Source organism: Chaetodon auriga, chromosome 2 (assembly GCF_051107435.1).
Source record: "Chaetodon auriga isolate fChaAug3 chromosome 2, fChaAug3.hap1, whole genome shotgun sequence".
Classification (NCBI taxonomy): Eukaryota; Metazoa; Chordata; class Actinopteri; order Chaetodontiformes; family Chaetodontidae; genus Chaetodon; species Chaetodon auriga.
The window spans coordinates 18,231,485-18,242,943 of record NC_135075.1 but is presented as its reverse complement, the minus strand read 5'-3'; positions in this window follow the sequence as shown (position 1 = coordinate 18,242,943).

Here is an 11,459-nt window from a genome sequence, read left to right as displayed (position 1 = left end):
AGAGAGGAGGGGAGGCGTGTGTGTGTGCGCGCTGGTGTGATGCACAGTGTATGATGTCTGTGTGTGCGTGCACCAGTGCAGCAAATGTTTTGATGATAATTCGATGATTTTTAAGAGTTTTTAACGCTGAATGAACTTGATGCTGCTGGCACCGCTCAGCGCAGAGCTGCACGTCAAGCCGCCCTGCGCAAAGCAACAGGGGGGTCAAGAGGTTTTTTTTCTTTCTTTACCCCTCAAAGTTCCTCCGGAAGTTGGTGTCAATCATGCCATCACTCCACTCCCATCTCTCCAAAAGAAAGAATTCAATCCTTGCACCCTCACTATCTCAATCTCTGATCTCCTCCTATACATGAAAACAGCAATATGCGCTCACTGGTTTTCCATATCAGTCGAAGTGATCTGTTTGCATTCATGTGCATTTCTTTTATCTTTGATATTGCAGATTTAATGTATTTATTAAGAGAGCGAGAGAGGCAGGATGGCTCACACCTTGCCTTTTTAATGAACTTAAAGTAAAGCTTGTGCTTTCATACAAGAGTCCAAACACTAAATTACTGCATATTTTATAATTGAAAGTGAAATCAGAAAGGAAGGAAATGACAGCCCAAACAAAGCCTGGTTGACCTTGCATAATGCATAAGCAGGAAAGAACATGCAGAGCCCAAATTCATCACCATGAGTTCGGAGTGGCGACAAACTGTCGGAGGGACAAGCAACACACTTCACAAGAAACACATCACAGAATGTTCTACTGCCGTCACAACCCACCAATCATGTTAATAAGCACGCAGCTGATGGTACTCTGCTGATTTCTCTGCACAGCACTGTGAGAACCAGCTCTGCTCTCAGCTGAGGCAGGCCTTCTCAAAGCGCAGAACGCCAACCCATGGCGAGGCAAAAATCCCACAGGCTACAACTGAGACAAAGCTCGAGTGAACCAAGAGATCTCACTGGGTCAGCGCCAACAACAATGCTATGTTTAGAGACAAGGGAGATGGTCTTGATGGGCTTGAATAGATCGCAGAGAGCATGAACTGTGGGCTCTTGTCTTAAGACAAAGATGCATTTTAACACTCTGTCTGTGATGAAGTTAAACAAATTCAAGTCGATGCAAGTCGATTGTCAGACTGTACTGAAATGAACTGAAACCAGGGCCGCTGGGAGGGTATGAAAATGTCTTTCCCAAGCAGCTCTGGAAAATTACTGGCAGTAATGTGAGAAATACCAGTTTAATAGTGCATAGGCTGCATCCCTTCTTTGTTGATACATGACATAAAAATCAACATGTGGAAAAAACAAAGCAATGTTTCGTCTCTTCTTTCTGTAGGCTGTAGAGCTCAAGCCCCTGGAGAGATGATCAAGTTAGGTAAAAGCAACATTTACACCCTACTGCTAATGCACTCCTAGAGCAGGTACCGCCCACAACTCTTCACCGACCAGCTGTGTGTGTGTGTGTGTGTGTGTGTGTGTGTGTGTGTTTTAGTCATGGGTGAAACCACAATGTCCATGTGTCATGTCTCATGGGACTGAGTGCATTCTGTTAAACATACATATAAGAGTTTTTAACTGGTTATGAAAAGACTCAATATAAAGCTTACGCCTCTGACCATCGGATAAAAGGCTGCTTGTTTCTATATAGTTATTCTTGGTGTCTGTCACCAGGTCTGATTCCCCTCAAAATCAGATGAAATGATTTACGGCACTCAGAACAAAAGAGCCAATGATGACATTTTCCCAGGCAAAGTTTCACATTGAGTACGTTAGCCAGATAAGAGGAAGCAGAAGGACATTTTTCTATGCATCCTGGAGACAGCTGTGTTTAAAAAAGAAAAATATTTTTGGAAAAAAACACGTCTTTCTTTTACTGGCTCAGAAAAACAAATGCATGCGCTGGCAGCTCTAGATCTTTACGACACAAGGCGGTGGAAACACTACCGCTTTTGTCCACAGGGGCAAAATATGAAAGTTCCTTGTAGTTGACAACCCATCTCACCCCCTGAATGAGACGGTGGGGGCCCAAAGCAGCTCTGTCAGCAGCAGACTGCTGCATCTGCTCTGTTAGAAGGAACCCTACCGCAGATCCTTCATTCCAGATGTGGTCGGACTGCTCAACTTCAGCATAGTTTAATGCAGCACTGTGTTTACATATGTTTACATACTGTGTGATTTAATGTCAGCATCTTGCTATTACAGCCATGCGATATCTCGTGCAAAATGACGTATTTTCTATATATTTTCTTCAGTATTTCATATGTTTATCTTTTCAAACCAAGGCTATGTATATAAATATTTTTTATGTACTGTGCAATAGTGCAAAACACTGTATTTAACTATCTTATCTTACCATGTGCAATTTTAAATTTTTTTCCCATTAGCAACATTATTTTTTAATTAGTATTTAATTAGTATAGAATGTGTGTGCGTGTGTATATATATATGTATATATATATATATTCCTGCTACTCTTGCTGCTGCCTGTAACACCCAAATTTCCCCTATGGTACAGGAGATTAATAAAGTTTTATTTTATCTTATCTTAGTTGCTTCAAGATTATCCTTAAATAACAGTATTTCTTGTTTTCTAGTGACTCCCATCAAGATCAGCTAAAAATTTGGAGTGAAAATGTACAATTTTGGAAGTATGACGTAGGACACATTGATTCTATGATATTTACATTTGTCTTTAAAATCTTTAAAGTTACCTGTCTCCCACAGAAATCTTTCAGTCCTGCAGAGACCTCTGTGTGCATGTGGCAGCCCAGCCGTTTTCGAGAGAAAACTGATCTGACCCTCGGTAGCACGTTGCAATTATGTACAGGTATACAGAGGATCTGCAGGGATTTTAGCTGGTAGGCAGAATCTTTAGCTTTGGCTTATGTAACAGGAGTGTCTCTTTCCTAAAATGAGTAATGCCGCTAAAAGGCCATTGGGATAACAGGAAAGAGAGCGGTGGAGCATCTTTAACCTGCTCCCCACCTACCCACAAAACCACCTACTCTCTCTTTTCTGACTCCCGGTATCACATGGCTCTCCAAAACTCTGGTTGTCTTGTAATACAAGTTGTGCTGTATCAAAAATCTGAGTCCTGGAATCCGTTATATCACTGTCATTATTTCAGAGCGGGAGGTTTCTAATCCTCCTCCAATCCTCCCCTGTAGGAGGGAGTCAATCACTATGTCAGCTGTCTAAAAATCTAAAAGTGCTTTCGAGACATCAACATGAAATACAAAACCTGAATTTTAATGGGGAAAGAAAAACTTTAAATTGCTCAAAGGTAAATGTACACTTGGAAATAAAGACATAACCCCAGTGTTAAAGCAGCAAACAACACAAGCATTCAAAAAAGCAGTCAGGACGTGGGGAGTGTGCGTCAAAAGCACAGCTCAGGCACACACTAGATTTGGGTAAAGGGTGAGGTGTCTCCATTTTAAGAGGCAGCCCAGAGTTCCTGAGACACAAATATGTCCAGAACAAGTCATAAATTATACACATAAGTTATACACTTTCCAGTGTCACATCGATGCAGCCAGGCCACCTCATCAGTGCATACCACACTGTAGGGCTGTTCACATTCTGCAAACTATGGCTGAAATCCATCCTCATATGTTCATGTTCTAACAATCGTGTGTCTACGTGCTCGGCACAACGGCTAAATTGTCATTGACGATTTTGGTGCGCTGTCACCATAGCAACAGCCTCTTCAGGGACGTGGATATTGGAGCGTTTGGTGCCATCTGAAAGAAGAATTAAAGTCATTTTGCACTAACAGATTGCACACAGAGGATCCTTAAAGCAGCCGTTTTCAAACCTCAGAGACTCCAGGGTTATTTATAATGTGATGATTTCTGTTAATTTGAATTAAAATCCTTTAAGTTTGGTGCCTGAAGAGTCTTGTGGTCTAACGTTGTATAAGTCTGGGTCTGACCTTTGACTCAGAGTACTCACTGCATTTATTATTACTTTAGGGGATCCTCTGTTGCTCTTTATTAGGCACAATTCTAATGCAGTTAATCTGTTTACCTTAATATTAGAAGTCAGTTCAAATTGTCACAGTCACTTGCATTGCCAGTCCATGGAAAGTACATTACATTCGACCTGGACTTCGACATTCAACAGTCATTGTAGCCATCTGATAAATGAGAGAGCAGTTCCACCCATTACACTCTTTAGGGGATGTAATATACAGGATTCCTGTACGTAATCAGTCATTAGCTGTTGCTGATAAAGTTATTTTTTGCCTTACGTATTTCAGTGGAGGTTAAAACATCATTAAAATCGAGCCTCTTTCTCAAACACAGTTCCTCAAATATCCTTATGCAGTATGTTACACTAATGTGATTTATATTATTTGTAATTATCCACAAGAAAGCTTTTTCGTCCATCACATGGCAGAGGCATACGCAAAAGTGGAATGTGCGTCACAAAGCTCGCAGGCAGTACCTCACCATGTTTCTCTGAAACTACTCAATGCTCCGCTCATCCTTATGTTACCATGGCTGCATCTAGTTAATCCAGCATTTGTAAGTCTATGAATGGACTCGAGTGACTCCCCTGCTTCACTGTTTCAACATGTCTGTCTTCTTCGCTTCTATCTGAAATCCCTGACTCTCCTCATGGTAGCAATTCTAACATAGGGAATGCGGGCTGGGTTTATTTCACATCATATAGTGAGGAGTGAGAAACAGTGACCAATATCAAGATTAGCATACAGCAGCTGGCTCGTGTACCACCTCACAAGCTCTATTTTAGGTATATACTCCTTTGTCTCACTCATTCAGCAGGCAGATTCTGCAGGTATGTGCTGCAAATGTGTAAATAGAGCATCTATAATGTATTCAAAAACACAGACACTAAGTGAGACTGCCCACTTGAGCCACGCAGGATAAAGCATGCAGCAAAATTAGGACTGTGTGTCAAAAAAACAATACAAAAATATCTTTCTGCTGTCTCAGATTCACATCTTACATAAACTGATCCTGGTGCAGTTTGCCCTGTTTCAGGAATATTCCAAAAATAGGTAACTGGATGTCGAAAAGAGGCAGGATTTTTCATTGTTTTAAGGATTGCTTTTTTTGTTTGTTTTGTTTTGTTTTGTTTTGTTTTTTGTATTGCATGATTGGCTCTGAAATCATTCTCTGACCAAAATCTTTTTTTTTTCTCCACAATCCTGTACTCAAGCTTGTAAAAGATGAGTCAACTTATAGTTCAACTTAGTTGTCATAGAAACCAAAACCAATAGTCATGGGGTCTGTGATGGAAACCTTTGAAGGGCTGAAGGCGTGCTTCTCACAAGCATCACTGGAGACCTTGACAGCTGCATTTCAGCCGTTTCTAAAGACATTCAAAAGGTTTCCTAACAAAACACTTCCAATTATACAATGGCACATGTAAACAAAGCTAAAAAATATAATAACCCGAAGTGTCAGAGAATACATAAAATATTCCGCAATATATAGGAAGGAAAAGGATTCTGAAGTATTGTGAGAGTATTTATAAAAAGCTTGGAAATATTTTTTGGATGGATGAAATCATGGCTAAACCAGCTTTTTAAAGGTCAGTATGAAACACAAACATTTTCAGTTTTAGGGGTATTTCACAGTATTACTGTGAGAACAGGTCAATGGACTATAGGTTTGACTCAATGGAGCAGATCAATGTTCAGTTATTGAAGATTTATGGCACGTAAAACATAATATCTAAGACAGCATGTCAGCAAGTCATGTCAATCTTGAATGTGTGTATTCATGTAGTGAGAAAAAGCTTCTAACGCACCTCAGATTCTTTCTATGTACCATCAAGCTACAGTAACATGCCAAGAACACGCAGCACTTTGCATTAAGAGCAACTTTAGTGTTATTTTAGAATACTTGTGTCAGTGTTTTTGCAAATTCTGCTGCTTGCTTGAGTTGTTTCATCAAGTGTTTTCCTTTGAATTTCAAATTCAGCATACTGTATGTTTTATTTTCTAACCTTATTGTAAAATAAGTGTTCCATCTCAGGGTCAGTTCTCCTAAATTACCAAAAAAAAAAAAAAATTGACTCAAAAAACTAAAAAATTCAAAAGCAAAGCATCTTTCCAGACAAAAAAAAAATGTCCTTGTTACTCTTTAGAGCCCAAATCCTTAATGCAGATTCAAAGAAATACCTCCCGTTAAAGAAACTCCCAGTGAAATCTGCTGGTCGTGTGTTCTGTGAGTCATGCAGACTAATAACAGGGACACAGTTTCTGGAAAGATGCGTATGTCGCTGATTAACTTTTCAATCAATAACCTATTTGGATATGGAATTGTGGCAGAAATCTCAGAGAGCAAATAAAACCCAACTCCACACATGGTTCAGATGCCATGACGTGTTTTTTTGATGGACCCTTTAAGAGTAAATCATGCAGACAGTTGGAGAACTCGTGTGTGGATATGGACTGTTTTCGCCGCCGTGCGGGGAGGGAGGCACAGTGTCACAGATGATACCCTCACACTTCAAGTCGAACATTTGGTGCTCTTTGAGGTTACCATAGCTACCACAACACAGCAAGACCGGATGTCCATAATGCTGATCAGCTCGTAACTGGTGCAGCGACGGCCCGTCTCATAGTGAACATCACTGAATGAGAAACGAGAGAAAGTTTCAAAATAGCTTGCGTAAGCCAGCCTCCAACTTCTAATTCTCAAAGTCTTAACACAGTGAGAAGAGTGCAAGTCAATGGTAACAAACTAGTTTGGTACATTTTTATATTGGTTCATGCTCTTGGGACAAAGCAGCAACAACAAATAAATTACCATCCTGTAAAGGTTTCATATCCTTGTAATTACTGCAGTCTCTCTGCTCATGTGGAAAGGCAATTTATCTCTGAGTTCTCTTGCGCTAATTCAGAGTTTATGAGGGCTGCCCATGGGTCTGCACCAGCACTTAACCGCTTTCATAAACAGTGGGACTCTTTTTCCTAATTGCTGCAGGCTTCCGCTCATACAGAAATATTACATTTCATACACTGCGTTATATCCACAGTCGCTTAAGACAGCCTTAGCGGGCTGCATTTATGCAAAAATGGTGAAGTTTTTTTTTTATGGAACAGGATAACTTAATTAATGTGTACCATCAGTGTTATTTTAGATGCATCCCATTCATCGTAGCTTCTGCTAATCTATGAATATTAATATAGATATAGATATGAGCCCGCTTCTGCATTGTGATTCTACTTTTGGCTGTTAACATGGTTTGATGGTCACTGTCCACTACTTGATTGACCAGACAGAATAACATATTTGATTGCATATGAATTCTATGTGATATTAACTTCAGCAAATCCCAAATATGCTCCTTGCAGGGACTGGGGTGGTGCTGATACTCATTAGAGACGTGGGTCACTGCCTGATCTCCATAAGGACTGAAGGAGGGAATTCAGTGAGTTAGAGCAAGAAAAATATGTACTCAGTGTACTCGCAGTATTCACTTTGAGGCATATACAGTATAATAAATCTTGAATTAATCATGGGACGACTATGACCCAGTGTTACTGGATACTTGAATGAATGTTATTTTCTGTGTGTGTGTGTGTGTGTGTGTGTGTGTGTGTGTGTGTGTGTTGCTGCTTCAAACTCATCTTATTTATTCTCCTGACACAAACACGCATACATGGAAATTATGAATAGATTATAAAACATGCATAAAGCAGTTTGCTAATTTTCAGCCGTATCTCTCTGCCTTCCTACACACCAGTGGTATCAAATGGTGGTTGCCATAGCAACAGGCTCACAAGCCACAACAGGGCTTTTGGAAGACAAATACAGATCAGCATAACAGAGGATCTCTCTTATCCACGTTCGCCGTCTACAAACACCTAAACCCCACCGACAACAGCTAACATGATTTTTGCTTGTGTCATTTGCAAGAAACAATAAGATGTGTGACTGTTGACACATGCAACTTCATGACTTTTGGTCACAGAATCACATACGATAATTGTATGTAGGGCTGAAAGATATGCAAAAAGCAGATTATTTTGACAGATACTACAACCGAGTTTAATTTCATTTCCACCGGAAGAAAAAAATACGGTTGATGATGATGTGATTTTTGCTCGGATCTGCACCAAACACGCCTGTTCCTGCTCTGTAGCATCTCTGTAGCACCAGTGCTTCCTCTATAATTGTTATGAGTTGTGGTCGAGCAACAAACAAGGAGTGAACCCAAAAATGCGACTTAACAAAAAGGCTGAGCAGAAACAGTCCAACTGAATTGTTAAAAAAAAAAAAAAAACTTAAGGGCAAACACATTCCACTTAGTACAAAAATTCAAAAACACAAAAGGCAATACCAGAAAAAACAACAATCTGTAACTAACTGGGAAACCAAGGACTGGACCAGAATACTCACTGGAGTCACTGGGAACAAGGAAAACCACACACAAGGGATGCTGCCACAAAGTCAGAGGAAACACGCAGAGTTAAATAGAAAGGGAACAAATCAGACTCAGGTGAACACAATCACAATCACAGGGGCGGGAAAAATAAGTTCAAGGTTGAACTTCAATGAATGTATGTTAAGAAACATGGCTTCATTTAGTAAAAGGTATTGGCTGTTGTTTAGTTTCAGCATTTTGATGCAAATTTGGCTTGACTGTATAACAGTCAGGTGGGCCCTAGTTTTACTGATGTCACTGCTTTTACTGAAAGTTTTCTTCATATTAATGATTTACAATAGATATTTCCAGATTATTACCATTTACAGAGTTAAACTGTTTTTGGATGAAAATTTTATATTGTGCGTTGATTATTATGCTTAATTAATCCAGAAATGGCTCTCATATAAGCAGCCTCGATATCTGCTGTGTAACAATGATTTGATTTTTCACAGTTTTAATAAAGCAAAATGCTAAACCGCTGGAGGCTCTCGTGTGTCTTTACGAGAAAATGTTTACAGCAAAATTACGTCATTTTCATTATCACTTAATCACTAACAAAATATTCTTTTATTGTTTCATAGCTGAAGCAGGAATAACCAGAGCAAATGTTATACATGTAGTATGCGTTATGAAAAGTAATCCTTTCATAAGGAATTCATCAAACTGTGAAATTCAAATATTGATTCTATGTTTTTGTAATATTAAACACTTCCTTTCAGCAGCGTGCTGTCATTGACTGAGCTCTGCAAAACCATTGATGCCTCAAACTAAGTATGAAAATCTGTGTTCAGTGTGCCTGAAGCAACATGGTATGACACAGACAGGAAATGGCTGAACGTTTTAATTCCATTACAGTTCAGACACTGAAATCCTTCACATACTGTTGAGCAGCTTCCAAAGCTTGAGCCAGTGTGAAACGAACAACTTGACACAGTTTCAGCAAATGCTGAAGTGTGATTTTTACAATCTGAAGGAGCCAAAACCATTGTCAGAGCAAATTGTTACTGAGGAGGATGCTGATGAAGGAGGAACTGCTTGAGCACTTGCTGTGAAGGTGTGAGCTGCTGAGTGAGGTCCACCTGCACCTGATTAACCTCTCTGTGTATGTGAGATCTCTTAGCTTTGAGTGGATCAGGCTGTTATCATTCATTGTTACCTGCAATGGGCTTATTGTATTCAGTCAGAACCAGTCTATGGTCTGAACACTGACATAGTTGCCTCCTCTGTTGCTCTAAATGGCCTCAAATGTTTTCTGCATTTGTTTATTCTTTGCACTTTCCTGTCTTGATTGTGCAAAACATTAAATTGTTCCTGTGGCTGTGACTGAATTTAGCCACACCTTAGATAACTGAGAGTCCAACACCTAATGCGGTTGATCGAAATTTTGCTTCCTCTCCATGCATAACATGGATAACAACTTTATTTCGAAGGCTTCACTGGAATAAGCTTTTGATGTCCACTGCAGGATTTTTTACAAGAAAAGACTACATTTTGCTGGCAGGAGGGGTGATGCAGTCCCTGACTGAAGAAATCTATAGTGCCTCGTCAGCACATCCAACCTCGACCTGCCCTATTTACAGGTGTGAGTAAATAATTAATTATTGGGCAGCTTCACACCAGATTAAAGAAGAAAATGCACAGCTGTAGACACACAGTTGCTTATACATGCGCTGTCCTGTGTGGCTAAACCGAGAAAACCATTGATTATTCTGAAAATTAAGAATAGCTTAAAATGCGGGAAGCGAGAAGAGGCTCGTGCCACTAAACAAAAAAGGGAAGATAAAGGATTGTAGGATCTTACATATTTATGGTTGCTGATTTGTTAAATAGCATCCAAGTACATGAACAAATGCAGTGATTGACTGCATGCCAGTGGTGTCCACCTCCAAACTTCAGGTAATAAGCTGCATCTGGTTGTTTAAGGGTAGTCTGACTGGCCCTCTCACAGACACTGAAAGCCAAATGTTGCCTTATTTAACACAACCTACTTGATTTTCTGGGACTTGATAGCAAAAGCAAGCCGTCAGTGTGCCACAAGTATGACTCACCTGGATTTTATCATGTCACCCAAAAATATCATGGGCTGAGGCAGCATTCATAAGCAACCAAGCTGAATGAATGAGGATAGCTCGCACCGCTGTACGGCAACACACAGGGGATCATGTGATCAAAATCATTCATCAGTACAGTTACACTGCAGACTGACCTCTATGTAATCCAAAGATTATTAGGAAATTAATTAATGTGCTAAAAAAATGAAGGCGAAGTCGTTTAAGTTAAATATTTATATGTAATTATATAGATACATACAACATATATACATGCATGAATACATACATGCGATATACATGCCTACATTAAAAAATGTTCTGCCTATCCTTATGAAAGCAACAGTGGTGGACTGACTGCAACGCAGAGGTGGAAAACAATAAACAGGGCATCGCTGTGTAGAAACTGGAAATGCATTTATGGCGAGACAGTTCCAAACCCTGGTTAAAATTTAAATTGTTTTATTATGTGACTCAGATTTGAAGTATAACTCCTACACCTCTGTAATAAAAACACACAATATAAACTATTCGAGGCACATAAAGGCCAACTACTTTTCTAGTATTTTGAGCAGCATATCCGGCACTGAACTGTGTTTTCTCTACCAGAAGTGCCTCCAAGAAGGCACTTCATCGTGTTTTCTAGCACACTGGTCCGTGTAAAATAAATTTTACATTAGTACTATAGACACCTTTCATAGGCCTCTGCATACATATGTAAGATTCCCTTCAAATAAGAAAATACAGTCAGTCAGGCTAGTTTTCATAGTTTCTGGTTCTTGTCTGTTTAACCAAAGTCGAGTTATAGATTTTGACTGAGTGCATATGTACATGACTGGTTACTGAATTATTTACAATAACTAATAATAGTTACAAACCAGGAATGTTATCTTAAGGAATATATATATATCTGGACTGCTGTGGCATGAACAGTGTACAGCTTTAGTAGTTTTATACATCAGTAAGAGAAAAACACACATTTTCTAACCATATTCTACACGAACACACGTT